We start from the raw sequence: 7,008 nt of genomic DNA, 5'->3' as shown, positions 1-7,008 counted from the left end.
GTGCCACCTGTTTGTTTTTACCCACTTGCATACTGGAGTTTGTTCTGTCCGTGGTTTATGGCAGTGTTATGAGGGTATTGTTTGGTTATTTGTATTATGGTCATGTACTGGTCCAGTATGAAAATCCCATTTCAATTCCCCCATTACATACCAACAACTATCCATCCATTTTCTGACACCGCTTATCCTGTTCAGGGTTGTGGGAGGTCCAGTACCTATAGGATGGGGCATCCACCCATCGCAAGGCACAGTCACACTTCAGTCACTCACTCACACATGCATGCGCGCCTATGGACAGTTTGGCAACTACGATTAGCCTCAGAATGTTTTTGGACTGTGGGGATTGGGGACACCGGAGTACCTGGAGGAAACCCCACGACGACATGGGAAGAACATGCTAACTCTACACACATGTATCCTGACAGGGGCTTGAACCAGGTCCCAGAGGTGTGTGGCGACAGCATTAACCACTGCACCACCATGCTGCCCCACTGATAATAATAATAATAATAATAATCTATCCATCCATCTATCCATCCATTTTCCAAACCACCTATCCTACTGGGTCACAGGGGGTCCGGAGCCTATCCCGGAAGCAATGGGCACGAGGCAGGGAACAGCCCAGGATGGGGGGACAGCCCATCGCATAATAATAATAATAATAATAATAATAATAATAATAATGTTTAACCCAAATAATATTCTTAATTATATTTCCTTCTCTTTATCATTATTGTTGTTTTTATTTGTTTATAATGATAATAATAATAATAAAGAGCTTTGCCGCGCAGCAATCTGCTTAGCCTTCCATGCTTGTTTCGCATCTTCGGCAAAGAAAACATTTACAGCATTATTCCTTTAATCTTAATTTCTGCTGCCTGGTGCTTTCTTTCTACTAAGCCCTTCAAGGACTCTTTGCTGTTAAAGGTTGCTCAATGGAAGTCAAGGGACCTTCACAGGAGACTGCTTACATGTAGCTTTTGTATTTCTGTTGAGGAATATACATAATATACATGATATAAACAGTGAAACCTATTCTTTTCTACGACAATATGCATAAAGAATCGTGCTACAATGTTCTCATAGTACACAATAACAGTTAAACTCTTTTAAGGTGGGTTTATTGTTAGTAGACCCTTTGATCGATATTAATAGCAAATTTATAGTATTATGCAATTAAATAAAATAAATAAGGACACTGTAACTACCTTTATTTGAAATCTGCAAATAAAATGTCTTACAAGGGCAAGACAAGTCTATCTAAATGATTATATTTATAGAGCTTTATGTTGTAGATTATTCTGTAGCTGAATGGGAATAGTAAGTCTACACATAACCTTTCACTAAGCCAAAAACCCAGATAACTTATTAACTTTATTTCACACTTTAATAATAATACAACTATTTTATGGAACACTGAGAAGTACAGAGTGTTCTGTGTGGCATTATCCATGCATGTTCTTGCGCTTTCAGTATTGGGCAGTAGGTGGTGTGGTGGTTCAGTGGGAGGCCTGCCGTCTCACACCTTCGGGTTGGGCACTTGATTCCACTCCCCCATCTCTGGAGTTTGCATGCTTTTTCCATCTTTATGTAGGTTTCCTCTGGATGCTCCAATTTTCGCTCACATCCCGAAGTGGGGAGGTACAGGTGTACTGTACTTGTGCGTTTAAACCACCGTTAGAGAGGGGATTTGTGCGAGAGTGTATGCTCTGCAACGGACCGGCATCCAATCCAGGATGTATCCTGTCTTATGCCCTGTGCATTCTGGGATAGGCACCAGGCTCACCGCAGCTGGACGAGCTGTTTCCTGTTATGGAAGATGCATGGGTGGCTTTTATTTGTTGTATTAAGTGCCTGTCATTTAATCCACTCACTTATTATTCAACACTTTCAAAAATTCGACGAACTAAACAGAAATACCATCTCATTTATGTTACAAAAGCATTTCATTCTTCTCCCAAATATTTAACTGAAAATATAAAATCCTTACACAGTTAAAACAGGAAGCATATTTAGATTTAAAGTATGTAATACATCAGTCTGTATAATACATTTCCATACTATGTATATACACACACACAGTATATATGTTTGTGTGTCTGTATATACACATATATAGACATACGGACATATATACGTGCACATTTCCATATTTTGTTCAAGCAAACGCAGGCACGTCCAAATGCAGGCTCATTTGAATATATCACTTTCAAAGGTAAGTCACAGTTAAATCAGGCTTTTTCTGTGGCATGTGCCCATTGTAGTCAATCATTTCCCGAGTGGACAGGGGAGGAAGGATGGGGGAGGATGACAGCAGACATGTCTAACAGCATCTGGCACCGTATTACGCTGTTATGGGGGCATCTGGGTGACGTGCCGCCTTCTCCGCTGAACTTTTGACCAAAGACAATCCACGTTTTTTAAATTCCATGGGGCGCACTACTGCTGTAACCACGACTTTACAAGCAATGAGCTTAACATGAATTATACACACACACACACACACACACACACAGGTTTGTAATAATATCTTTGTGGGGACTCTTCATTTATTTTTAAGGGGAAACTCTAATCCCAACATGACGACCTTAATCCCTACCCAGCCCTAACCTTAACCATAAGTAACCAAACTAAATATGAAACTTTTGGCATTTTTAGTTTTTTGATTGTAGCTACAGATGTTTAGAAAATTGAGTACCCATAAGGTAAAAAAAAACATATGGCTATTCATGATGTGGGGACCCACAAAGTAAGGTATATCTGAACTTCACACACATACACACGCACACTACATATACAGCATGTGTGTGTCTCTGTATGTGTGTGTGTGTGTAAAGCTATATAAATAGGTTAATCATAATAAGACACCACAGGTCTATACCGAAAGGTGGGTGTGCCCTAAGGTAAATATCTCACTCTACACCAACACCCTCCAGGTGACACTGATTGGATACGGAGCCATTTTATCTTCCAGCAGCCATTTTACTACCCAGCACAACAATGGAAATAGACTAAACGATGCTCATTTCACCCATAGAAAGTAGTATAAATGTATTTAAAATGCACCAAAGCTGCATTTCTTACCTTAAAACTCTGTGAAATGTTAACATACTCAATATGCATTTAAAACTCTCACTGTGGACGCTTAGTCATTGAAAGTTGATGCACATTCTGAGAACTGACATGTTTTCCGTGTCCTTTTGATAAGTGCAATTTTCACTCTACATTGATGTATCTGATAAAAGCAAACTTTTACATACACCAACATCTAGGTGCAAGTGCACTATTGTCATGCAACACCTGTCAAAACACATTTTCAAATGCACAAAAAGTTAATGCAGCTTCTGTCTCTGAGGTCTGCTAGTTCTACACTAATCATTTTTCACCTTTATTATGCAAGAGTGGAACGTTCCCTCGCTAATTTCCTTGGGGTGGAACAATGGGAAAACATACTTGCAATTCAAATTGAATAAAACTTCTTGTCTTTGGTTAACTGTCTTTTATCCTCGGTACACTTTGCAGCTGTCGTCTGTCTCGCTGGAGGCTGATTCCTTTATATGCCTGTCACTTTGCGTTGTTTTCTTCGTTTTGGATTTTTTCAGAATATGAGCACTGCAGGAGATGACTTACAGAGGGCATTTTCATCAACTCATGCATGTAGTTCTCATAGTACTAACCAGTATGACAAATAATAAATAAAAGACGAATCAAAAACTGTCGCATTTAGCTAGTGTGTGTGCATGTGTGTATGTATATATATATATATATATATATATGTGAGTGAAATTTATGACAGTGTGACCCGTAGCTAAATACGCATTTGCACATACTTATTCTCGATTATCTTTTTTGTCTTCTGACGGCTTATTGCCGTCTTGATTTTCAAATGCCATGTGTAGTTTTAACTGGTGTATAATCATTCCATGCCTTACGCACACATCAAAGGCGTGGAGGACTAAGCGGCCTCGCGAAGACGACGCACAATTTGTACGCCCCTGATACCAGCTCACTACTGGTGACCTCTGAACAGATGTTCCTTGTAATAATCTGTAGTTGAGAGAAGCTTGCATGCCAGGTGGATGAACTGGGGTCCATTCTGAAATCATTTTCCCCATAAAACAAAAGAAGCACTGAGGTATCGCCTTTCATAGACGCGGAGAACTGGGAGTGAGGTGGGGAGGGGGCACAAGGGGGGGCTGGCGGACTTTTTCATACAATTAGGTCTTTAAGGCAAACAGGGGCAGAGCTCAGCATCTCAGCATGACTGTTTAGACGGAGAAATGTCGCAACAAAGCAGTTTGGAGGTAAAACGAGAGTGATGTGCAGATATAACACTCTGTAAAACTATCTGTTTGTACGGCGCTGGGGAAGGCGGCCAGTCCTCCGGTGGAGTGGAGACTGGAGCCATGGGCCGAGTCCCCGCACAAGGACACAGCTCCTGTTACGGCCTGTTAATGGAGGGGGGCTGTTTTAGTGGCATTGATTGACTGCTTTCTTCCTCTGAACGAGCAAGTTCTCATATCTGGGAGAAAATGGATCATAAGCACTCAGACGAGAGCTGGAGGATGATCATAAACTGGAGTGTGTCGGTAAGGTGGGGGGGGGGAGCAGGGTGGGAGGTGGCGGTAGAGGTGCAGTAACGTGGAGGACCTTTAGGGGGTGCAGTCATTCCATCTTAAAGTTAGGCTCAACTATGCCTCCAAAGTAAACGAGCGAACACTGTATGCGCTTGTTTTTCTCCAGTGACCAGTGGAAAATATTGATGTTTATAGCAATTCCCAGAAAATAAAGGTTTCTTAATGTTTACTTTGTAGTCAGATAATATGTTAAGCAATTTTACTTAGAGTAATACTTGTTTTAGAGAGATTCATACACTTTTAAAGAGTGTTCAGAAATGTTTCATGGATAAATTCAAAATTTTTAAAATCACAATTTATTGAACCATGTTATTATTATTATTATTGTTAGTATTATTCACGGTAATAATTTTGAGCCATGTTATATGATCATTTAGGCCTACATTCTAGTCATATAACACAATCCTCTGTACATACCTTTTGATATACATCATGATGCTCTTTTAAACATCTATATATCATAATAAATGTAGCAAACTGTAGCAAAATAATACAAAACGCACATTTAATTCTCCTACAATTAATAAGTACTTGTTTCACATGTTTTTAACAGTACGAGTACATAGACTACTTACCATAATATTGTAGCACATGATGAGAAGATGAAGAATTGACACTAATAGTACGACAATATTTTACTACTTAGCCAATTGTAGCCAAAGCATAATGGGGAGTCATATTACAACAAAGAGCACCGTAATTACCTCTTCTTTCTACGGACAGCAAATTAGACGCAGTGTTGCCCAATTAACTTGAATAGATGATTAATTTTACTAATTGTATTTTATGCTTCACCAAAGTCAGCTGTATCACTATAATATCTTTCATTTTTTTCACGGTGGGAATAATTTGCCATAAGTCTGTGCTGTAATATTCAGTGATTCCACAGCAGAATAGCAGGAAATATTCAGCTTGCTTCAATACGTATAAAATTTATATTAATTTATAGGCACAAGACCAAAATTCACTATTATTATTATTATTATTATTATTATTATTATACCTGAAGTGTCCCATTTTGATCAAATCAGCATGTTCTCTTAAAATCAAATAAAAAAAAGCAACTAAGATATGACTGTATAAATAAAGAAACTGGTGGGTAAAGTGTAGTACACTGTAGGGAATGTATAATTATCTGATTATGTATGTTTATTCAAAGAGGAATCTCCTGAGATTAGGATGGTCGTGGCAAAATAAAGGCGTCGGGTCCAGAGAAATAAGGTATCGCCCCGGGTGTTTTCACTTCATTTAAGTTGTCCCTGGCTGGGTCTTAGCGTCAGATCCACCGGCTAGCTAAAACCCTGCTCCCTCCATCATCATTTCCTGGCACCTAAACGTTACCCTTTTTCTTAAAGAAAAAAAAAAACAATGACAAACAAATAAAATAAATAAAATTAAGCTTCTTGTTTTTATGTCAGCTGTTCAAAAAAATAGATGAAATATATAATAGTCGCGTTCTTTTTGATCATAAAATTGTGAAACAGGCTGATTGTGGTAATTCAATAATTATTCATTTTTTTTGGTCTCCTTGAAACAAATATCTACACGCATAAGCCGTAAATTAACATACAGGACATTTAAACAGCTAGGAATAAATATCTAAATAAAAGTGCCTACTTAATGCTTAAAAAATTTTAAATGAATAACTTATTAAAACAACTATATAAATTCTACTCTTGACATTAAGTACTAGATGATTTGCCTCTTTCCACGGTCCAGGTTGACTCCTCACCAAATATGTATTTATTTCTATATTTGTTTGTTTGCTGTTTTTTTTTTGCCTTCTTGAGAGCGTAGCTATTCCCGCATTTATTATGGCGTGTTATTTTAAGAGTTTAAGTAGTTAAAAAATTCTCCCTATGCCTCTTCAGTGCGGCTCCATCACTTTTCAGAAGGATGTGCTTAATGTGCTTCAAATACTTTGGCCTTTGATCAAGTTTAAAGAGTAGTAAAAAGGAGTCTGTAACTAATGCTGATATCCGTGGCTTTTTTCATCCAGCTCTCTGTTCCCCCTCGAATGCGTTACCTCCACTGCAAACACAAACAGGGACAACTCCCAGTCAATGGGCTACAAATAGCTAACCAAGGTGACTCTATTGATTTCTTGACAACGGGGGCACACTGAGAAATAACAAGTGAAAATTTAACCGGCGAGCCTCGAGTCGAGGGTGCACCGCTGAAAATGGGGCCACTGTGGGATGTTGCGCTGGACCTGAGAACAGTTGTTTCACAAGTGACTTTCAGTGAAGTCTTAAGCTGCAGCCAAAGTCAGCAGGGCTGGTAGCAAATGGCATTTTACGTGTAAGAGGGCAGGTGTTGTTGTATCCAGCTGGAATACAGCTTCAACACTCACATGAATTATGCATACAAA

Source organism: Brienomyrus brachyistius, chromosome 9 (genome assembly GCF_023856365.1).
Source record: "Brienomyrus brachyistius isolate T26 chromosome 9, BBRACH_0.4, whole genome shotgun sequence".
In the NCBI taxonomy this organism is placed as follows: Eukaryota; Metazoa; Chordata; class Actinopteri; order Osteoglossiformes; family Mormyridae; genus Brienomyrus; species Brienomyrus brachyistius.
The sequence above is the reverse complement of the archived record's forward strand: the minus strand, read 5'-3'. Positions refer to the sequence as shown.